The sequence below is a fragment of the Rana temporaria genome, chromosome 12 (genome assembly GCF_905171775.1).
Source record: "Rana temporaria chromosome 12, aRanTem1.1, whole genome shotgun sequence".
Lineage (NCBI taxonomy): Eukaryota > Metazoa > Chordata > Amphibia > Anura > Ranidae > Rana > Rana temporaria.
This window is the reverse complement of record NC_053500.1, coordinates 113,288,110-113,312,841: the sequence shown is the minus strand read 5'-3', so window position 1 is coordinate 113,312,841 and position 24,732 is coordinate 113,288,110. Positions and strand designations below refer to the sequence as shown.

Below are 24,732 nucleotides of genomic sequence, written 5' to 3'. Positions count from 1 at the left end.
ATAGCAGTACAAAAGAAAAAAGGGCAATATGCTCACATTATGAAATGGATCATTGAAAAGTGGCATAACGAAACATTGTAGAGTTTAATTAATGTTTTGACATTAGAACGAGATTAAGCAACACAACAGCTTTGAAGAAGGACTTTTTTAGTGAGCTGTAAATATTTTTCATGATATATTTTTTTGTCCGAGTTGGAAGAGTCATGGAAAATATGCTTTGCTGTTCACAACAGGAGTTATTTTCTTAGTGAGGAGTTCTCAGTTTTGTTCCTGCAGTCAAAACATTAAAAAAACACAAACAGTATATTCTTTAGGATAGAAGTCATTTGTCTGATGGTCTGCCAATGTTGGATGGTTGGGTGACCTCTCGGTGTGGCCGGGGGCCCCTTGCCTTTTCTGCTTTTTGTTTAAAAGAAATCCCTCTGTAGAGACTAGAGATACACTTCCTACATAATCTGTTATACTATAAATTGATACACTTGTCAGATTTTGTATTTACAATACATTCCTTATATTATAATTGTGTCCCCTAAACCCTGTCATAGCACAATTTGCTATTTAAAACACTTCAGAAGACCAATTTAATTAATGGATCAATCATATTAATCATAATTTATTCTAAATGATAAAATATAAGAGCAGATGGTTCACGGGTGACCTACTTTCCAATATAATATTCAACTTTCCCTTAAGCTTCCTGTCAATCTGTTATAAGCTTTGGCCTACACCAAGGCAGTCATTGGTATAAATATGTTGTACATTTTACACTTGGGGGGGAAAAATAGAATTACAAGCACAAAATTACGCTGTCTCCTTTATGTCCACCCCCCCCCCCCCCCCCGTCCTCCCAGATCCTCTCACTGACATGTTAAAAAGTAATTTTAAAGGAAACTTGCAATATACATGTAAAGCATTGCATAAATTGATGGCGCTATGTAAGTAACTGTAATAATTAAATAAAATAAATGGGGGAAAAAATTCCTGGAGTCCTTCTTTAAGTAAAGGCAGAGCTGCGCGATTAGACTTTAAAAAAATTGCAATTTAACCCTTACACGATCTTAAGCCAGCATTTCCATGATTCATGTAACAATTGCAGAGCAGGTTCCTGCTCACAGCTGTCAAAAAAAAATGTTCATCAACAAAATGCTGAAAGTGATAAAAAGAAAACATTGTATCGTTCAAAGGGATGAACTTCAGTCTGTAAATGAGGTCAGTTTAACCACTTAAAGACTAATGCCCCTTTCACACTTATATGACTTGTCCCGCGATTTGTGATGGCAAAGTAGCATGACAAGTTGTTTCCCATGATTTCCAATGACAGCCATATTAGTACTGGTTCTCCTCTCCATAGAGGGTGTACTGCACGTGTGTACCCACAGCATTTCACTGGGACTATTGATATGCTAATGGTTTTGTTTGTGCTTCACATTTATGTGTAATATCCTATCTGGATTAGTTATTACACTCCTTGCTGTACACGGTTTCACCATTTAAGTTCATTTTAGCGCATACTATTCATTTACATTAATATTAGTACAACTTCAAGTCGTTCCAACTTCAAAGTAGTCCCTGCACTTCTTTGGTCCGATTTTGATGCCACTAAGGCCCCATACACACGACCAAACATGTATGCTGAAACTGGTCCGCGGACCAGTTTCAGCATACATGTTCGGTCATGTGTAGGCGCGAGCGGGCAGAATTCCAGCAAACATTTGCCAGCCGGGCCTTTTCCCAGCGGGCAAATATTCCTGGACTTGTTTTAAAACCGTCCGCTGGAATCCTGCCCGCTCGGACATGTTCGGTCGTCTGTACAGACCTACCGTACATGTCCGAGCGCCCGCCGTCCCTCGCATGCGTCGAATGACTTCGATGCATGCGTGGAAGCATTTAAAAGGCAGGCCCGCCCACATCGCCGCGTCATCGCCGCGTCATTGTCGCGGCGACGGCGCGGACATGCCCCGCGTATTGTTTACGCGCGGACTTCTGTACGATGGTTAGTACAGCCATCGTACAGAAGTCCCCGGGCAGACATGTACGGTGAAAACGGTCCGACGGACCGGTTTCATCGTACATGTTTGCCCGTGTGTACCCGGCCTTACACAGGCATTCCCTGAAATTGTGCCAAAATCGCGGCCGTGGATCACGGCAAAATTGCGGTGAAGTCGCAGTAGTGTGAAAGGGCATAAGGCCTGGTTCACAGCAGGGGTCTGGTGCCTTGAGTCACTATTTGAGAAGTTTTTACAGTCATAATATAGTTTACCAGTGACCAATTTTATTAATATCCTGTAATTTGATAACATTGTTTTAGACTGGTGACCAAAGCAGGCTCTGCACCTTGGTCATCATTTTGGTCACATTATCCCAGTTCAGCAAAAGCTTTCAGCCCCAACAAATAGGATCCTACGGATCCCCAAGACGGCTTTTTTTTAAACTGAATTTAGTGACCAATAAACTGTTACAACAGGGGGCATATTGCACGTTAAGGCTCCATTCTCACCATATGCTTTGGGACTGCGCTGGGTGATTATTCCATTGCAGTCCCACCACATGACATGGCAAAATGCCTTGTTTACTTTGTGTTCGATCCACACCACTGCGTTGCGATGATGTGCGGGCACAGTGCACTAAAAAGTACACGCACTACATTTTTTTAGCACACTACAGTGTAGCCACTGCATTATAAAGCACTGGCTGGTGTGAATGGACCCTTAAAGCGGATGTTCCACCCCAAAAAAATATTAAAAGCCAGCAGCTACAAATACTGCAGCTGCTGACTTTTAATATAAGGACACTTACCTGTCCTGGAGTCCAGCGCCGTCCGCAGCAGAGCATGAGCGATCGCTCATCACCCTGCTGCTCCCCCCTCCATCCACGCTGAGGGAACCAGGAAGTGAAGCGCTGCGGCTTCACTGCCCGGTTCCCTACGGCGCATGCGCGAGTCGCGCCGCGCCCGCCGATTGGATCCCGCTGTGTGCTGGGAGCCGAGTGTTCCCAGCACACAACGGGGGGGGGGGGGGGGCGACGGGATGTGACGCAATGCCCGTCTTTTGCCCGTGAATGCCGGGCCGGAAGTGGGTGCAAATACCTGTCTTTAGACAGGTATCTGCACCCCCCTCCCCCCTGAAAGGTGTCAAATGTGACACCGGAGGGGGGGAGGGTTCCGATCAGCGGGACTTCACTTTAGGGTGGAGAACCGCTTTAAGGAAAGCAGAACACTAATGATACAAATAATAAATGTATTGATAAACAAAGCCACGTGATTCAAGTGCCTTGAAAAAGTATTCATACCCCTTAAAATTTTACAACTAAAAATGTAAGTGTATTTTATTGGGATTTTATGTGATAGACCAACACAAAGTGGCACATAATTGTGAAGTGAAAGGAAAATGATAAATGATTTTCAAATTGTTTAACAAATAAATATCTGTGAAGTGTGGTGTGCATTTATATTTATCCCCCCACCCCCTTTACTCTGATACCCCTAACTAAAATCTAGTGGAACCAATTGCCTTCAGAAGTCACTTAATTAGTAAATAGAGTCCACCTGTGTGTAATTTGATATAACTACAGCTGTTCTGTGAAGCCCTCAGAGGTTTGTTAGAGAACCTTAGTGAACAAACAGCATCATGAAGGCCATGGAACACACCAGACAGGTCAGGGATGAAGTTGTGGAGAAGTTTAAAGCAGGGTTAGGTTATAAAAAAATATCCCGAGCTTTGAACATCTCACAGATTACTGTTTAATGCAAGGAGAGCATTAATCAGAGAAGCAGCCAAGAGGCCCATGGTAACTCTGGAGGAGCTGCAGAGATCCACAGCTCAGATGGAAGAATCTACCGATCGTGCACTCCACAAATCTGGCCTTTATGGAAGAATGGCAAGAAGAAAGCCATTGTTGAAAGAAAGCCATAAGAAGTCCTGTTTGCAGTTTGTGAGAAGCCATGTGGGGGACATAGCAAACATGTGGAAGGAGGTGCTCTGATCAGATGACACCACAATTAAACTGTTTTGACCTAAAAGCAAAACGCTTTGTGTGGTGGAAAACTAACACTGCACATCACTCTGAACATACCATCCCCATCGTGAAACATGGTGGTGGCAGCATCATGTTGTAGGGATGCTTGTCTTCAGCAGGGACACAGAAGCTGGCCAGAGTTGATGGGAAGATGGATGGAGCCAAATACAGGGCAATGTTAGAGTCTGCAAAAAGACTTGAGACTGGGACGGAGGTTCACCTTCCAGCAGGACAATGACCCTAAACATACAGCCAAAGCTACAATGGAATGGTTTGGATCAAAGCATTCATGTGTTAGAATGGCCCAGTCAAAGTCCAGACCTAAATCCAATCGAGAATATGTGGCAAGACTTGAAGATTGCTGTTCACAGATGTTCTCCATCCAATCTGACTGAGTTTGGGCTACTTTACAAGAAGAATGTGCAAAAATGTCACTCTCTAGATGTGCAAAGAGGAAAGAGATATACCCAAAAAGACTTGCAGCTGTAATTGCAACGATAGGTGGTTCTACAAAGTATTGACTCAGGGAGGCTGAATATAAATGTACGCCACTCTTTTCAGATGTTTATTTGTAAAAATAAATGAAAACCCTTTATAATTTTCCTTCCACTTTACAATTATGTGCCACTTTGTGTTGGTCCATAACGTAAAATCCCAATAAAATACATTTCTGTTTTTGGTTGTAAGTGTAACATGACAAAATGTGAAAAATGTCAAGGGGTATGAATATTTTTCAAGGCACTGCATCAGGGCTAACATGGTGATCACAAGGCTTTGAAGACAAACAAAAAGTTAGGGTTGGCTTTGTTTACCGACAAAACCATTTAGCTGACATAGTGGTCACATGATCTTGTTAAAAAAACAAAGTCAAGTAATTTTTTTTTATACAATTTCGCCTAAGCAGTCTGCATGGCAAAAAGTGACAAGGGCAAAACTGACAATTTCATTAAAAAATCAAGTTTTAAATAAAAAAATTGCAATTGAAACGTAACAAGATAGATTTTATTTTAAGTCATGCTTGCGATATAGAATGCCACTGGAGGTTCTATCTTGTTGTAATATGTTTTAAGAGTTTACATAAGAGTGATTCAATCTGCTCATAGTAAGTTATGTTATTCTACTGCCTTTTTACTTTGTTTCCGCAGCATGTCCTAACCTGCCAACAACTTGTGCATGTTAATGTTTTTCCCGGCTATGCACATGTCAGATCAGCGAACAGGACCAGAGGGCTTAGGAAGAGCGTGATTTCATCACCGCTGGGAAAATGGATCATGACCCATAGTGCACACTATGCTCTGTACTCTTCAACCATAACACATCCCAGTATGTATATTCAACACTAATATATCAGTAGCATCAGATACTTGAGACTGATCATTAAACCAAAGTTCAAATTGTTTAAATGGTACTTCTAAGGTTGACATTCAATGCAAATGGTTTTCAAGACTTAACACTATATCTCCTGCCACAGAATACCACTAAATACATACATACAATACATTAAGGCTGCATTTACACCTGAGCGTTTTGTCGCCTGATGCGCGATGCTCAAAAACGCTAGAGGGGAAAAAATACATTATTCCCTATGGAGATGGTTCACATCTCCACTCCAAAACGCCTGACGCCGAACGCCTGAAGCTCAAACAAGTTCCGGACCCTTTTTTGTCGCCCGAATCGGGCGGTTTGGGCGTTTTTGAGCGTTTCTATTTCCCATAGAAAGTAATGGAAACGCTAGATTCAAGCGACTAGCGCGACAACGAGCGTTTGCTACGGGCGTTTTGTCGCTTTAATCAATAGAACATTTTACCCAGGCAGAAAATAAAAGAAATCTACCAACATAGCAAAAAGTGATGAAAAGATGATAATTTTTCCTATTGGCTAAAATAAAAAATGTTGAAGTACAAAAACGTCGGACGACGCTGTATGCAAACGCGCAAATAAGCATGAATATGCCGGAAAAAACGACCGAACGACCTACGCTCAGGTGTGAATGCAGCCTAAGGCTTCATTTCCATGGACGTTTTTACAGCCACTATTTTTAGCCTTTTTTACAGCTTAAAAACGCCTGTCCATGTTTTTATTTTTTTTTTATTTTTTTATTGAGCTGGAGCTCAAAAACGCAGCCGTATCGTATTTGAGCGTTTTTGGGAGTTTTTGAGCGTTTTTGAGCGTTTTTTAATGTCTGGCGTTTTTACAGCTCTAACGCTGGAGCTTCAGAACGCACTGGTCCTGGGTTTTTTTTTTGCAGCTTAAAAACGGCTCAGCCATCTACAGCTCAAAAATTTCATGGTGGGCATGAGGCCATAGACTAACATGGAGAGCCGTTTTTAAGCTGCAAAAAACGCTCAGAAAAGTGGCTGTAAAAACGTCCATGGAAATTAAGCCTTGTAAATAATTAAATGGAATAGAAATAACTCAACCAAACCGAACCAAAAAAACGGTGCCAATATTACTTCACTATTGGTCAAAATGCCTAGGTCAGGTGGGCCAAGCTAAAGGAAAAAGCTTGTCCACTGTTTGGCCAGTTCTCACATCTGAACATCAGTCCCCTAAACTGCTTTAGCTGGGATCATGTGATCAATGTCTCAGCATTTGAAGTAGATCAGAGCAGCAGGTAGGTACCAGGTTTGAGAACGTCCATATTATGAGATAGGGCAACTATGTCCATAGACATGAATGAGAGGAATGTCAAATGATATCAAAATGTTTATTTGTGCTATTTAGCCTAGAAAAATCTGCCTTCTCACTGACCAAGATCAGATAAAGAATCTATCAGCTCAGTTGAATATTCCTAACAGATGACTGTAGTTGCCCCAGGTCAACACCAGCTGTGTCTGTATGATGTGCAAACATGCACACCTACCTGAAACAAGTGTGTACGTTCATCTTCTGGACAATCAACAGAACCATCTTTACAAGTTTTGTCAGGATGATTTTCCAGTCAGTTACTGGTATCATGCTTACATTGGCTACTAGACTAATAAAATATTAATTTGCCTATTAGCAACTAGCGCATGTATATTCTCATATTTGGTGTGTCCAAGTGCTTAAAGCCTAATGCCCTGTACACACGATCGGAAATTCCGACAGCAAAAAAAAAAACGGACTTTTGCTGTCGGAATTCCGGGCAACAAAAGATTGAGAGCTGTTTCTCAAATTTTCCGCCGGAAAAAATTCCTATCGGAAAATCCGATCGTCTGTAGCAATTCCAACACGCAAAATTCCGACACATGCTCGGAAACAATTCAACGCACGCTCGGAAGCATTGAACTTAATTTTCTCGGCTCCCCGTAGTGTTGTACGTCACTGCATTCTTGATGGATGAACGAGAACTTTTGTGTGACCGTGTGTATGCAAGCCAAGCTTGAGCAGAATTTCCGTCGGAAAAACCATCCAAGGCTTTTCCGAAGGAAAATCCGATCGTGTGTACGCGGCATAACTCCACTTTTGTTAATAAAAAAACATGGTAGCCATGCTGCATTGTATTTTTAGAAAATTACAGCGGCTGCAGATTGAAAAGGAAAGGTAATTTTTAATAACATTCAATTACAATAGGACTTGTGTCGCAATTGTATACGCTATATTATTTTTTCTTTATTTGTTATATTTTTGTGGAGTTACCCTTTAAGTGTTAATGTAGATATTTGAAGTTTAATAACGAATTAATAAAAATTGTGCGGTATTCATGAATTTTGATCTCTGCCAAGCTTAGTCAATAGACAAAACTTTACTAAATCCTTGGGTTCGTCCATGCAGCCAGATAAGATTGTGCATGAAGTACAATAATAATGAATAAAGAACAAATATCAAAATAACATAAACAGTAGATATGGATGGTTAGACATTCTTAACCAGTTACCTCCTTTTGGAAATTCCAATATAAATAGCTTATCAGTTCATGCACCATATGTTCTACACAATGAATTTGCATACCAAGCAGAAAAAAATATATATTTAAACTGTTGAGTTAAAAAATTCTGAATATGATGTTTGGCTATACTAGGGCAATCCATAGACTGTAAAGGGTTTGTGTAAATAAACTGTTCACTTAAAACTGATATTTCAATTCTTGGTAGATGATAGATCGGTAAAGAACCTGCACCGACATAAATATATTGTGACCATTAATGACGTTCTTCTAAAACAGCAGATTTCCTGGTTATCTAAAACTGACTGTTCCAAGAAAAAAGCATGCAATAAAGTCAGGACTCCTAATCGTCACAATAGTTCAAGGCCAGTAACTCAAAGCATTGGAGCCCAAACATTAATGATCTAATGCAGTGGTTCTTATGCCGCGTAAACACGGTCAGACTTTAGACCGGGCAAAACTCAGTCAGAAAAATTCTGACGAAAAAAGTCTGTTGGGGCATACACACGGTCAGAATATCCAATGGTCTTTTTCCTTCGGAAATTCCAACTGTGTGTACGCAGCATTTATCTCAGTCCTCAAGTACCCCCAACAGGCCAGGTTTTCCTTTATCTTGCACAGGTGCATTAAATCAGAGTCAATGGCTTGGTATTTTGGACAGCTATTTTATCTAAGAGAAATTGCAAAAACATGGCCTGTTGGGGGTACTTGAGGACTGAGGTTGAGAACCACTGTACTAATGCATCCCTTTTCAACCAGGTTGCCCAGGCAATCTGGTTTATTCAGGGGTGCCTTGACAAACTGCCTTTACATGCCAGTGGGTGGATTATGTCTGCCTTTAGTTACACAAAGCCACAGTTTTCATTGTGCACCATTACGACCTTCCAAGTTGCCGGTGTCCTAACAAACAATGATGTCATCAGCTCATAAAGAGGATGTCGGTCACTTGTACAGCAACCCTGCCCCACTCCAGCAGCACTCGGGTCACATTAGCTGAGTGATGGGGAGAAACTGAGAAATAAGAGAACACTAGAATACTAGTAAGCACCATTGTGCAAAGGTGAAGAATACATCTAAAGATGGGTGTCCTATGTGTGTGTGTGTGGATGTTGCTGAGTTATGTAAAACTATTAGAATCATTTTTTACATTTTAGAATGGGGTGCCCCAAGACTGTCAATGATTTTAAAGGGTGCCTTGACTGAAAAAAGGTTGAGAAACACTAATCTAATGCATACATAGAACCTAATAGAAAGAGGCACAGATAGGATGGACCTATTCCACCACACATGGTTGGGTTGGTCCATGTTTAGGTCCTCTCAGGTATTCCAAAACCACTTGACATCCTAATCAATGACACCACTTGATATTGACATAGTACTAACGCCCATACCATAGCTTCTACTCATACCCCCATAACTCCCCCACTTCCCTTTCCTCCAATATTTTCTGCATCCATTCTACATGCAATATCATAAGCTTTTTACCTGTACCCTATTTTTCCCTTGAAAAAAAAAAAAAGCACTCTGAGATGTTTGGGAACGCTGAAATTAAACAAGGTGGGTGAGAAGAGGGGAAGAAGCAATGGCAGAGAGATCTTTACCCTTAAACCTTTGGGACCCAGATCAAGAAATCCCACCTGTAACTGAAGTATCACATTTTTTGGTGGACTGATCTAAGAGAAAAGCAAAAAAGCAGGATGCAAACAGAAGCCTAGGCCCACAAATTGTCTTTCTGCATTTCAGTTAATGGTGCATTGTTCTTCTTTGCCTCTGTAGATGTGAGCGGGTGCAGCACAGGTAAACACAGGGCTTATGCAGTAAAAAGATTAGTTGTATGGATACAATTGTATAAAGTATATGTTAAGTCATAATGTCTTCTCTTGGTTTTGAATAGAGCAGAGAAAGTATAGAACCCCACTCAAGTTTTCATTGTATGTATCCCTCCTGGAGAGATTCGCCCTCTCTATATGACTTGTTGGCCATTGCCACCAACACAGAAAGTGATGGTAGATCCAACATTTCAGAGCTATCAACAGAAGAGGAGGTGAGGGGAAATGTTTCATTGAGATCAATTGTTCCAACGACATCTAAGTCCCTGTTCACACTGATGCGACTTGTCATACGATTTGACAGATCATAATTGTATGAAAAGTCGCACCCTATTTCTGGCTGTGGAACCGTTCATATCAGTGTGAATCCAACTTCGATTTTGAAACGGTTCCTGCACTATTTGATGATTTCATGCGCAACTTCCATTAACATCTGTGCATGAAGTCACACAGATGTCAGAAAGCCACATATGAAATCGCACTGACCAGCAGCTTTGAAATCACACTGAAGTAGCATGATTTTAAACCTGCATTAAGTGTGAACCAGGGCTAAGAGAGGAAATTTCAATAGCATGAAGAAATTTCTTCTCCTATCATAATGTAAATCTAATACAGGAAGTGAAGGCAAATCTCCTCAACTAGACACAGGCAGAAAAAAACTAAATGATGGATTTTTAACCATTTCTTACATTTTGTATAACAAAATATTCTATTACCGTATATACTTGAGTATAAGCCGACCTGAATATAAGCCGAGGCACCTAATTTTACCACAAAAGAACTGTTAAAACGTATTGACTTGAGTATAAGCCTAGGGTGTCCATCTGCATGCCTCACTGTGCCTCACTTTGCCTCACTGTGCCTCACTTTACCTCACTGTGTCCATGTGCATGTCTCACTGTGTCCATGCCTTACTGTGCCCATGCCTCACTGTGCCCATGACTCACTGTGCCTCACTGTGTCCATGACTCACTGTGCCCATGCCTCACTGCGTCCATGACTAGACTTACGTTTAACATGGGAGTATATAGAAGGGGTGCCCGACTTTGAAAAGTAAATGCTTCCTGGCCGTAAGGGTCCCCCAGACAACAAACTTTGCACACTTGTAGAGGAAGAGTGGGGCTACATGTGTACCAAGTTTGGGGTCCAGGGACCTACTGCCGGCCAGTACCAGGTCTCCAAAGTCCGGGAGATCAGGCGCAAAAAGGTGACTCGAGTAAAAGCCGAGGGGGGCATTTTCAGCACAAAAAAAGGGGCTGAAAAACTCGGCTTATACTCGAGTATATACAGTACTTTGCATTCAAACCATTACATACTATCCTATTTTGCTTCTTATGATAGGGATGTGTTGTTCTACAATTTTAATTTTAAATCTGCAAAAAAAAATAGAAAAAAAAATCATCTCTTGTTTGACCTTGAAAAGCTTGTTGGAATTTGCTTAAAAGAAAACTCCAACAGAAAGCATAGGTAAGAGACTCTCTTGTTAGGAATGTTTAGCTAAGATTCCTAGAACCAAGCAAATCATGTCTGTAAATGGCAGGGTATGTTCAATCTTGCATCTGACTCCTCTGGAAGGGAAAAGACAGTGCTAGAATACACTTGTGAAGTGCTCATTGATTTATAGGCAGTTTGAATAATTTGTCTGAGGATAGGATATTTGCAGTTGAACGGCAATGATTAACTGTATCACCATATCCTTTGCTTGCCTGTTCATCCATAGAAAAGAACCTCATTTAAGAACGAGCTTCTAAATACTCTACATTTACTCCTGATAAGAGAACTAAATTCTGTATTTATTGGCGTATAACACTCACTTTTTTACCCTGAAAATAGAGGGTAAACTGTGCCTGCGTGTTATATGCAGGGGGCTGTGGAAAGTTTTTTTCCTGAAACTTCCCTCTTAAATGTTATATGCCTGTGCGTGTTATACGCCAAAAAATACGGTACATTATAACCTTATCTTTCTAAATGAACCTCACTTCCCAAAAAAATGAAAGCCGTACAGCGTGAGGACTGTGATTATGTTAATCTTCCTAGAGAAACTGAGATACAGAAATAAAGGGCCAGATTCACAGACAAATACGTTGCACCCCCGCGGCGTAACGTATCTGATTTACGTTACACCGCCACAGGTTTACAGCGTAAGTGCCTGATTCACAAAGCTCTTACCTGTAAACTTGCAGCAGTGTACTGTAAATCCGCTCGGCGCAAGCCCACCTAATTCAAATGGGGCGGGCACCATTTAAATTAGGCGCGTTCCCGCGCAGAACGTTCTGCGCATGCTCCGTGTTAAAATTTCCCGACGTGCTTTGTGCAAAATTACAGCGCCCCGACGTTTTTTTTGAACGGCGACGTGCGTTTCGTATTCCCGGACGTCTTACGCCAAAAAAAAATTCAAAATTCGACGCGGGAACGACGACCATACTTTAACATGGCTGATCTAAAGATAAGCCATGTTAAAGCTGGTGTAACTTTGCAACGGGAAAAACCGACGAGCGACGACGTACGAGATTGCGACGAACGCGCGGATCTTCGTGGATCGCCGTAACTAGTCATTTGCATATTCTACGCCGACCGCAATGGAATCGCCACCTAGCGGCCGGCCTAGAATTGCATCCTAAGATCCGACGGTGTAAGTCAATTACACCTGTCGGATCTTAGGGCTATCTATTTGTAACTGATTCTATGAATCAGCCGCATAGTTAGGACGGGCGGATCACAGAGATACGACGGCGTATCAGGAGATACGCCGTCGTATCTCTTCTGTGAATCTGGCCCAAAGTGTGGATGAGCCAGGAACCCATTTGGAATGTTAAGTTATATGATGGTGAGTTATATGGAGAAATATGGAGAAAGGAAATTGGGGGGAAAAGTAGTATTGTTGCTCAAAGGCGAAATCCTTCTATCATTTGATAAATAAAATGCGATTGGTTGCTATAGGCAGCTGGTCCACTTCTTCTCCAGCTTGTGTAATGAAGCATATATCATTTAATAGAATGGATTAGGATTTGATAAGGATTTCAACTCTATTAATAAGCAGGACATGGGTAACAAAGTAACAAAAATTATCACCAGCAACAACAAAAAAAGTTGAACTATTTTGTGTAGAATCAAACTCTGTTAATTAAAAAAATATATATTTTTATGCAGGTAAAAAAATATTTCGGGGGAATTAAAAGTAAGAAATTACAGCCCCATGGGGGATCAGTGATCATTTATAGAATGGTCATTCATGATACATGCCTGTGTATAAACATAGCAAGCCATGAGTACTGTCACTTCCAGATAAATCACTGCAAGACATACCTAATACAGTATGTGAATCCTTTCCTGGGTCTGGTCTACTGAGATGAAAGGCATTCATTTCAAGTTCCAAAATGTCATACTGACAAATGTCATAAATGACAAGGCCAAGGGCAATATATACAGTAAAGTAACCCATAGCAATGCATCATCCATTGATCTACTGACTTTGATGAACTGGTGAAAGGTGGATGTCAATGCTTGCTATAGGATACTGTACATCCATTCTTTTTGATTATTTAATTGACTTATTAATGTGTCTACCTATTAAAGGTTAAGTAATAATACAAGCTTTTGTAATACAAAGTCATTCAAATGATATATGTTGGTAGGACAATTACAAAAAATCTGAGCTATGGAGAAATAAAACAACAGCCCAGGTAATACGAAAAGCAAACAAATTCATTATAGTCGAATGCAGAAATAAAAGAGTAATACTCAGTTTTCACTTACCTAACCTCTGCGCTCACTTATAGATTGTAGATGCTGTGCAGATCCTGCAATGGCACTAGAGCAATGATGGGGCTGCAGAGTCTTATATACAGCACACACACTCACACACATACACACACACAGCACGCTCTGCTCCTCCTCTTTCCCACAGACCACACAGCTGGACACAGAACAGACCCTGAGGCTGCAGCTCCATGTAATAGAGACTGGAGATGGAAAAAAACACAACATGAAGACATTAAATACAAACGTACAATGCTAAACCACAGGAGTTCTGAAATTTGCTCCAAAAAAATATACAGGATAGCAACTTACAATGGCAGAAAACAAAAAGTATACTAAGTAATACTAAGTATACTAATAAACTAAGTAAAAACAAAACAAAAAAAAACAATGATGGTCTGCAATAATTAATTTATTTCTGGTACAGTAATACCTTGGTTTGAGAGTGTTTTGCAAGACAAGCAACATTTTTAAATACATTTTGACTTGATATACAAGCGATGTCTTGATATAAGAGTAGCGTCATGTCATAACTGAGTATACACCATCACTTTATGTGATGAAAAAAAACGACGTTTTGAAAAACGTCAATTAAAATGACTGTGTGGGGGGAAAACGTTGTTTTATGTCTTGTGAAAAACGACAAAAAAAAATTGAAGCATGCTTCATGCCACAAATTACAGTAAAACCTTGGTTTGCAAGCATAATTCTTTCCAGAAACATGCTTGTAAACCAAAGCACTTGTATATCAAAGCATATTTTTTAACCGGGTATAAAAGAGAAGAGAGGCACCTCTAAGAGTAGCAATAAGTTGCTAAATGTTGTACCTTCATTGTAACCATATTACTACACTTAGGGCCCTTTCACACGGGCGGACCATATGTCCGCCCCTGTAATTTGTGCTCTGCTGCCATGCATACAAACAACTGTGTTAAACAGGGAGGACTCCAAAGCGGACCGCAGGCTCTACGCAGAGGCTCACAATTTCTGGGCTATAAACTATGAGCTGCAGGTTGCATGGCTGAGCAGTGAATAATGGAGAGCAGAAGGTGAGTGATATCTGTTCTCTTATAAATCAGCCCCTAAAGCTGGCCATACATCCAGAGATTGGACGAATCCCACAATGCCGCTATTGTATTCAATGCCACCAGAACACCTGAACAGTCTCGGCATCGGATTGGATGTAGGCGCTCTTCAGTCAACAATTTTCCATGCAACTCCTTTGACTTTTCAGTCCAAGTATATTGGGCAGGGTGGTGCCGGACAGTACTTAGAAGTGCTGTTGCACTGAAATGGAGAAGCAGGGGAAGAGGTGGCTGAAAGAAAAATGAGATGTGCCAGTAGGAGCAATGGACTGGTTCATTTTAACCTCCCTGGCGGTATGATTATTTCAGAAAAAAGGTGCTGAAAGCGGTACCATTATTTGCAAGGAAATTTGGCGTTTTATACTGTAGGCCTGTAATTCTTCGGAATAACTCACTTAAATCTGACCAAACAAGAGTCTAAAAGGGCATCCCGGGTATGAATTTTTTTAAAAACAAAATTATAAATTATAATATAATAAATAATTATAACAAATAAGAATATAATTCTAATAAAAATTATTCACTAATGTAATCAACTCAAAATCACTGAAATTTGCTCAGTTGCAGAATTGTTGCTGTCATTATTTATTTATTTTTATGACGAATTTCCCCACAAATCGCTATCGCACAATTCTGCAAGTGATTATAATTTATTATCGCTGTTTTCTAGCTGCTCTAAAACCACTTTTGACATAAAGGGACACTTTTGGTTGCTATGGACAATCTACAGTTTGCAGGGAGAAAGAACCGTTTTTATTATATAAAAGAACATGTAGGACACTGGGCAGACCACTAGGGACAAGGGGGTGTGTATTTTTTACATACAGTACTGTAATCTATAAGATTACAGTATACTGTATGTATAGTGTTTGTTTACTTTCTTGAATTTGGCGCCGATCTCCGCCCCCGTGCGTCGTAACGTCGCAGGGAACGGAGATCGACGGCACACAGGGACACTGTGTGAATCGAGCGAGGTCCCGCTCGCTCACACAGCGTGGGGGCATCGCTGGATCCAGGAACAAGGTAAGCCAGCGCGCGCTGCAGGCTCTGCATAGCTACCCCGAGCGTGACTCAGGGATACCGATTTTAGCACAAAAAATCCACCCCGAGCCACGCTCGGGAATACCGCCAGGGGGGTTAAAGTACTTGAGATTAATTGAATAGCGTTAGGAGAGTTATTTTTATTCTTCTTCTGGCTTGTTCAGTTATGACCTGTTGAGGAGGGTGAAACAATATAAAAAGAATATCACTTTTAAAGAAGAACTCTCCTGAGCACAGTTTGTACCAGCTGATTTGATAAGATTACTCAATGCAATGTCAGAAAATGAACAGCCCTTTCTGTGCAAAATCACCTACTCTGCAGTCTGCATGGATAAGTCACATATGGAAAATTTGGAGATATAGATGGGACATTTCAAATTAGTTTAGTTTACTAAAAAAAGTGTGTGTAAAGGGCGCTATCTGGATAAAAAAAATTGATCAATTAATAAAACCTTACATAAATAAATCCAATGTAAGTGATCAAGAATGTGCACAATTCATCAATATACATACAAGTCCATAAGTATCAATATAGACAATTCTTCAATATATGCTTTTATATGCAATTTTTTCTTGTACGTGATTGGATGACAAAATCAGCTAAGGTTTCCCCCAATTTCAGATCTTCCCCTCAGATTTACAGCAACTGCACTTTCAAGTGCACTTGTAGTCCAGAGTGGATTTGCCTTTAGTAAATCAACCCCACTGTGTTCATTCATAATAGTTTACTAGACTTCAGTTTGTGAATGAACAGGAAGCTGATCAGCACACCGTGCTCCTGAAATATTATGTGCTCCAAGGCTCCAAAAATAATAGTGCTTGACCCGAAGTGACTATAAAATGCGCTCTATTAGATTTCCACGGCCAGCAAGTGACCACAAAGCATGTAATGTGAGAAACTCCTCGATTCATAGGTCTATCTCCATCAGAATCCACATTTATTTTTCTCCTCCAATACGATTACATTCGAATATGCAATGGTATGTAGAAGAAACTCTCTCCAATATCACATATCCTCTACTATATTCATCTGTCTCCCATCACAAGACTCTTTGGAATTGGCTTTGCCACAAAGAGCCACAGAAGGCAGGTATAGTGTCATATTGCTTTTTATTTTTAAAAAGTGCACTTACATATGTCCGAATAGGATGCAAGAGGCACATAAGCAGCTTGAGGGTCTGTAGAATCGGTCCCGCACCGCTGTGTTACTAGCGGCGTGTGGCGTGCATTCCAACTACCCAGTGGAAGTGGAGGGCTCCTGTCAGTATGCGTGTCAAGCCTCTCTTCTATGCACTTCACGCTCAAGCGCGTGTCATTAGGAAGTCCTGATAGAAGAGAGGCTTGACACCAAACTGATAGGAGCCCTCCAATTCTGCTGGGTAGTTAGAATGCACACCACATGCCGCTAGTCACACAGCGGTGCGGGACCGATTCTACAGACCCTCAAGCTGCTTTTGTGCCTTTTGCATCCTATTCAGACATATGTAAATGCACTTTTTAAATATAAAAAGCAATATTACACTATGGAAAAACGTATGCCGCCGGAACGACGTAACTTTATTACAAAACGTGTAGGGCGGAATGGAGCGACGCGCTGACGTCACCACCTACACTACTCCTAACATCCAGACAGATGGGTTTGCCTGTTTGTGTTTAGCTGGCACAAGGGGCTTAAGGCTTTTTTACCATACCACAATTATAAGTGTACAGGGAAACTGCCGCTCTAGGTGAGTGCACTCAGCAATCAGTGTCCTCTCAGCTATGACTAAGCGCTGATACCCCAGTGCGAAACGCGTCAGCTATCCACCCCACTGTCTGCTGTGATTTGTAGTGCTGTTTCCATTTTTTACCATTAAAAGCAACCTTTTAAGAATTTCGTGGAAGTGCGGCTGTCCAGTCTTTTTTCCGGTCTTCACAATTGTAAGTGCACTACTGTGTTATATTCTTTTTAATTAAACTCTGAGATTTTACACTATGGAAGCATTATGTCTCTTACATGCCATTTCCACACGGGTCTGATCACCCACAGAGTTTGTTGACTGGTGATACATCATATCTAGGGTGTCCTTGGAATAAGCCGTGATCCTAGTTAAGCTACTCCGGATCCTCTGTCACGGGGGATCACGGAGCTCTGATAAGCAGGAATTTATTTTATTTCAGTGGTGGATTTCACATTGGCTTCCTTTTAACATAGGATGAGTCCCTACTTATGGATGAGCTTTAGTAACAATTTTTGCACGGGTGGACAGTTATCATCATTTATATTCACTTATGAACTTTATTCAATTCACTTATGAATTTTGAATTTTTTCTATTCTTGTTTCATCGTATGATTTATTTTTCAAAGTCATTTTCACATGAATGTTTGGACTATTGACATGTATGTTCATTTTTTTGTGTTGATATATTCACAAGGTTACACTTATATTTGTAACAACCATAGGTTTAGCGCAACCATATATTTTTTTCACAATATTACACTATACCTGCCTTCTGTGGCCCAATTCCACAGAGTCTTGTGATGGGCGACAGATGAATATAGTAGACAGTGTTAATTTTGGCAACAAATTTCAATCAAGTTTTAGTCTTAGGCCTCGTACACACGCCCGAGAATCTCGTCGTAAATGAAACGTCGTTTTCCTCGACGAGGTTCTTGTCAGGCTTGACGAGAATCTTGTCAAGCTTTCCTTGCATACACACTGTCAAGACAAAATCTCGTCGTTCTTAAACGTGGTGACGTACAACGCGTAAGACGGCACTATAAAGGGGAAGTTTGATTCCACTGGCGCCACCCTTGGGGCTGCTTTTGCTAATCTCGTGTTACCGCATGTTAGTAAAAGTTTGGTGAGAGACGATTCGCGCTTTTCAGTCTGTTACAGTGTGACGAATGTGCTATCTCCATTACGAACGCTACTTTTACCGAAGGTGCGCTCCCGTCTCATACTTTATTCTGAGCATGCGCGGGTTTCTAAGCATACACACGAATGTGTTTCTCGTCGTAAAACAGCCCGACGAGAAACACAACGAGAAAATTGAGACTCCAGACGAGAAAAAAAGAGAACTTGTTCTCTTTTTTTCTCGTCAAGATCCACAACAGTTTTTCTCGTCTGGAAATCTGGCCAGAATCTCGACGAGAAAAAAAAGAGCTCTCTTTTTTCTCGTCGAGATTCTTGTCGGCCTGTTTCCCGACGAGAAACCTGAGAGTGTGTATACTTACCTGTCGCCGTGGAAACCCGCGCATGCTCGAAATGACTTTGACACATGCGCGGTATCTTCCACGGCATAGGTAGGGTGGAGCAAGATGGCGGCGACGGAATCGAATGTGACGAGCGCATGCTCGTCATACGTGATGACGTCACCACGTTCTTTCCTTTCAAGAGAACCGCCGTTCTTTTGAAATGAAAGTCAGTACACTCCGGCAGCCAAGAATCTTGTCAGGGAAAACACGGGGTGTGTGTATGAGGCCTTAGGACTAAAAATGGCATTTTAGTTTTAGTCCCATTTTAGTCTTCTGCAATTGTTTTAGTTTTAGTCGTATTTAGTCGACTAAAATCTCCAGCACATTTTAGTCGACTAAAACTAATTTTAGTCATCTAAAATCTAATGGGTGTAATTAAATTGTAATGCATTAGTTAACATTTCTCTACAATTTCCAAACTCATTATATACTGCTGGAGTGAAAAATCAAATATGTTACTATTTAACCACTTTAGCCCCGGAAGAATTTACCCCTTCCTGACCAGAACATTTTTTGCGATTCGGCACTGCGTGGCTTTAGCTGACAATTGCGCGGTCTTTCGACGTTGTACCCAAACAATTTTTTTGCCCACAAATAGAGCATTCTTTTGGTGGTAATTGATCACCCCTGTAGTTTTTACTTTTTTCTCTATAAACAAAAAAGGAGCGACAGTTTTCGAAAAAAAAAGGAATATTTTTTACTTTTTGCTATAATAAATATCCCCCAAAAATGTATAAAAAAATATTTTTTTTCCTCAGTTTAGGCCGATACGTATTTTTCTACATATTTTTGGTAAAAAACAAATCGCAATAAGCATATATTGATTGGTTTGCGCAAAAGTTATAGCGTTTACAAAATAGAGGATAGATTTATGCCATTTTTATTAATATTTATTTTTTACTAGTAATGGCGGCGATCTACGATTTTTATCGGGACAGCGACATTATGGCGGACACATTGGACACTATTTTGGGACCAGTGTCATTTATACATAAATAGCCACTGATTACTGTATAAATTACACTGGGGTTAACTAGGGGTTAAGTGTGTATTCTAACTGTGGGGGGAGGGGGTGGGCTACCAGTGGCATGACTGTGATCACTGCTCCCGATCACAGGGAGCAGTAAATCTCTGTCCTGTCACTAGGCAGAACAGGAAAATGCCTTGTTTACATAGACATCTACCCGTTCTGCCTCTCCTCACCGCAATCGCAGGCCACATTGAGTTTGCACTGCTGAGGCACGCAGGTACAGGTACGCCCATTTGCCTGCGGCGGTCGGGAAGTGGTTAAGAGGTATGAACATGCACTACAGACCAGTGTTAATTTCTAAGTCCAATTTCAATTTAGTGTTAGTCTCATGCCCCGTACACATGATCAGAAATTCCGCCAGCAAAAGTCCAATGTGAGCTTTTGAACGGAAATTCCGACCGTGTGTATGCTCCATCTGACTTTTCTGTCGGAATTTCCGCCAGCAAAAGATTGAGAGCCGGTTCTCAAAGTTTCAGAAAATCCAGAAAATCCGGTCGCTTCGGGTGAAGCACTATTGTTTTTGGAGCACATAATATTTCAGGAGCACGGTTTTGGAGCATATATTGCAGAATGGTCTATATTGATACTTATGGCCTCTTATGTATATTGATGAATTGCGCACATTCTTGATCACTTACATTAGATTTATTTATGTAAGGTTTTATTATTGATCAAATTTTTATCCAGATAGTCCCCTTTACCCACACTTTTTTTATGATATATTAGTACATACTAATTTCAGGTGCAGCACTAGGATATTCCGTTATATTATTAGTTGGCGCCGTAACCTTTATTTCGTTCACTTTAGTTTACTGCTTACTTGCCATGTGACTCTGGCAATCCTGTCCCTGGCAGGAACTTGCCAGTTGCAGGAAATCTTTGGAGGACACAGGAAAACATTCACCTGCTTGCGTGTGTCACTTTCTCGCCAGCTGCATGAATAATGTGACGCTCAGGCTTTGTAGTGTTTTCAGCTGCAGGGGAGCAATTCCTCCCTGCCAAAGCCAGCAATTAAGAAACATTTACAAATGAGGTATGCATACTCCATGTATTTTCTAGCAATTCTGACACTGGCAAATTCTTTCTGGTAACAGGAAAGCTAGTATGACATTGCCCTAAGCTCCTTTCAATCATGAGGAGGCAATGATAGGACAGGTACAGACACAGTATGGTCTCCCCTAACTCCAAATGATCTTAATATATCTATACTGTATACAATATCGCACAAAAGTGAGTACACCCCCCACATTTTTGTAGATATTTTTCTATATCTTTTCATGTGACAACACTGAAGAAATGACACTTTGCTACAATGTAAAGTAGTGTACACCTTGTATAACAGTGTAAATTCGCTGTCCCCTCAAAATAACTCAACACACAGCCATTAATGTCTAAATCACTGGCAACAAAAGTGAGTACACCTCTAAGGTCCCTTTCACACTTCTACGACTTGTCCTACGATTTGGGACTGCAAAGTTGCATGACAAGTCGTTCCCCATGAATTCCAATGACATCCATTCATATTAGTACGACTTCAAGTCGTGCCAACTTCAAAAGTAGTCCCTGCACTACTTTGGTCCAACTTTGATCCTACTTCAGCCCATTGAATATCACTGAAGTCGGATCGCCGTCTTAACTGATCCAACTTTGGCATGCGACTTGTGCTCTGATGATCTTGAAGGGGAACTCCACATCAAATAAAAAAAGGCATTGGTTCCCCGTCCAAGAGCATGCCAGGCCCTTCAGTCTGGTATGGATTTTAAGGGGAACCCCCATGCCAAGAAAATAGCATGGGGACCCCCCAAAATCCATACCAGACCCTTAACCGAGCACACAGCCCGGTAGGTCAGGAAAGGGGGTGGGGATGAGCGAGCGCCCCCCCCCCCCTCCTGAACTGTACCAGGCCACATGCCCTCAACATGGGGGTGAGTGCTTTGCGCCCCCCACCCCAAAGCACCTTGTCCCCATGTTTATGAGGACAAGGGTCTCTTCCTGACAACCCTGGCATACCGCGCACCCAGCATTAGAGCAGGAGAAAGCATTGAGTCAACATCGGAAAAATAACAGAGCGAGAAGACAGCGGAGAAGACCCGGCTGAGGCAGAAGATAGTGGACAGAGGGAGAAGAACTGGAGAGGGCTAGAAGACATCATCAGAGAGTAGAGAAGACACGGAGAGGGGAGAAGAACCGGCAGAAGACATTAGCGGAAGAGGCAGAAGATGTTGCCAGAAGAGAGAGAAGAGCCAAAGAGGGGAGGAGAAGCCGGAGCTGCCTAATAAATTACTTAAAAACCCTGGCCCAGATTCTCATAGGACTTACGACGGCGCAGCGCCATGTACGCCGTCGTAAGTCCTAATCTGAGCCGTCGTATCTATGTGACTGATTCTCAGAATCAGTTACGCATAGATATCCATTAGATCCGACAGGCGTAAGTCTCTTACACCATCGGATCTAAACTGCAATTTTTTTTTGACCGCTAGGTGGCGCTTCCGTCGGATTCCCCGCCGAGTATGCAAATTAGCTAGATACGCGAATTCCCGAACGTACGCGCGGCCGACGCAGTAAAGTTACGACGTTTACGTTAGGCTTTTCCCGGCGTAAAGTTGCCCCTGCTATATGAGGCGCAGCCAATGTTAAGTATGGCCGTCGTTCCCGCGTCAAAATTTTAAAAAGTTACGTCGTTTGCGTAAGTCGTCCGTGAATGGGTCTGGACATCATTTACGTTCACGTCGAAACCAATGACGTCCTTGTGACGTCATTTGGAGCAATGCACACTGGGATATTTTATGGACGGCGCATGCGCAGTTCGTTCGGCGCAAGGACGCGCTTCATTTAAATGATACACGCCCCCTACCCGCCAAATTTGAATTCCGCCGGGTGATTTACGCTACGCCACCGCAACTTTACAGGCAAGTGCTTTGTGAATAAAGCACTTGCCTGAAAAACTTGCGGCGGCGTAACGTAAATCGGATACGTTACGCCGCCGCAGAGGTACGCCCAATGTACCTGAATCTGGCCCCCTGTGTATTGTGTTTTATTTTTGACACTTTTTTTTAGGTGAATGGGTAGGGGTACAATGTACCCCATACTCATTCACATAGTCTGGGGGCCCGGGATCTGGGGCCCCGCTTGTTAAAGGGGGCTTCCAGATTCCGATAAGCTCCCCGCCTGCAGACCCCCACAACCAACAGCCAGGGTTTTCGGGAAGAGGTCCTTGTCCTCATCAACATGGGGACAAGGTGCTTTGGGGTGGGAGGCACAGGGCCAACCCCTGCCCCAAAGCACTCACCCTCATGTTGAGGGCATGCAGCCTGGTATGGTTCAGGAGAGGGGGGCTGTTAGCTTGTCCCCACCCCCTTTCCTGACCTGCCGGGCTGTGTCTGGTGTGGATTTTGGGGAGACCCCCCTGCATTTTTTTTTGGTGTGGGGGTTCCCCTTAAAATCCATACCAAACCAAAGGGCCTTGTATGCTCCTGGAGGGGGAACCCATGCCATTTTTTTTTTGTGCATGGAGTTCCCCCTAAAGATTCAAACCAGACAGTGCCTGGTATTGTCGGGGATCCAAGTCGGATCCCTGTTCATTGAAGTCGGAAGCATGTCTACTAATCTGTCATGTTTATGAGGACAAGGGTCTCTTCCTGACAACCCTGGCATACCGTGCACCCAGTTTTAGAGCAGGAGAGAGCGTTGAATCAACATCTTAAGAAGAACAGAGCGAGAAGACAGCAGAGAAGACCCGGCAGAGGCAGAAGATAGTGGACAGAGGGAGAAGAACTGGAGAGGGCTAGAAGACATCAGCGGAGAATGGAGAAGACCCGGAGAGGAGAGAAGAACCGGCAGAAGACATCAGCGGAGGAGGCAGAAGACGTTGCCAGAAGAGGGAAAAGAGCCAGAGAGGGGAGGAGAAGCTGGAGCTGCCTAATAAATTATTTTAAAACCCTGTGTACTGTGTTTTATTTTTGACACTTTTTTTAGGTGAATGGGAAGGGTACAATTTTTTTCGGTGTGGGGGTTCCCCTTAAAATCCATACCAGACCGAAGGGCCTTGTGTGCTTCTGGAGGGGGAACCCATGTGTTTTTTTTTTTACATGTGCATGGAGTTTCCCCTAAAGATTCATACCAGACAGTGCCTGGTATTGTCGAGGATCCAAGTCGGATCCCTGTTCATTGAAGTCGGAAGCATATCTACTAATCTTTGTCATTAATCACGTATATCCCCCCCCCCCCCCCCAAAAAAAACTCAGATAGTGTGTCGTATCTTCTAAATATAAAACAAATTCTCTAATATTGTGCTCACATGTGTATGTGGTAGCTAGGGATGAGCTTCAAATTCGAGTCGAACCAGAGTGGCTTTGGCCAATTATGTCTCAGGGGGTTTAGTAAACGCCCCACACTATATAAGCCGCCTTGTGTAGTGTGTTGCGGCGGTGGTTAAAGACAGACAGAGAGAGAGAGGCAGTGTCATTTATTTTTAGTTAGATAGAGCAGGCAGGCAAGTCAGTTAGCTTCAGTTATAGTGTGTAGAGGATATATATGCATCCCAGGTGTTGTATATATATTTATACACTGTATTCAGTTAAGCTAGATCCATTTATGTTATTCTCTTCATAATATACTGACAGGCAGGCAGGTGATTGTGCTAGCTGCAGTATTTTCACTTAGTGTACTGTGTCCTTTGCACAGTGTGCACCTAAAGCTTACCTGAATACAATTGCTGGTGTTCTCATACAAATACAGGCAGGGACCTCCAGTATTTTGTTTTAGTGTCCTTAGCACAGGACCAGACAATACATTAAAGCCACAGTTTTAAATTACTTTTTTCCTATAGAAATTTCATTTTGTGCAAGGACAGTTCTAAACATGGGAAA

At 41.9% G+C, this 24,732-nt stretch overlaps 1 protein-coding gene across 1 annotated transcript in view; it reads right to left on the bottom strand.

The window, feature by feature from the left end:
• LOC120918571 (phospholipid transfer protein) overlaps window positions 1-13,570 on the bottom strand; it is a 92,742-nt gene extending 79,172 nt beyond the window's left edge. Inside the window, exon 1 of the mRNA XM_040330224.1 lies at window positions 13,468-13,570. The gene's annotated coding sequence lies outside the window, so the exon portion shown is untranslated. The remainder of the gene's footprint in view (window positions 1-13,467) is intronic.
• Window positions 13,571-24,732: the final 11,162 nt, after the last annotated feature.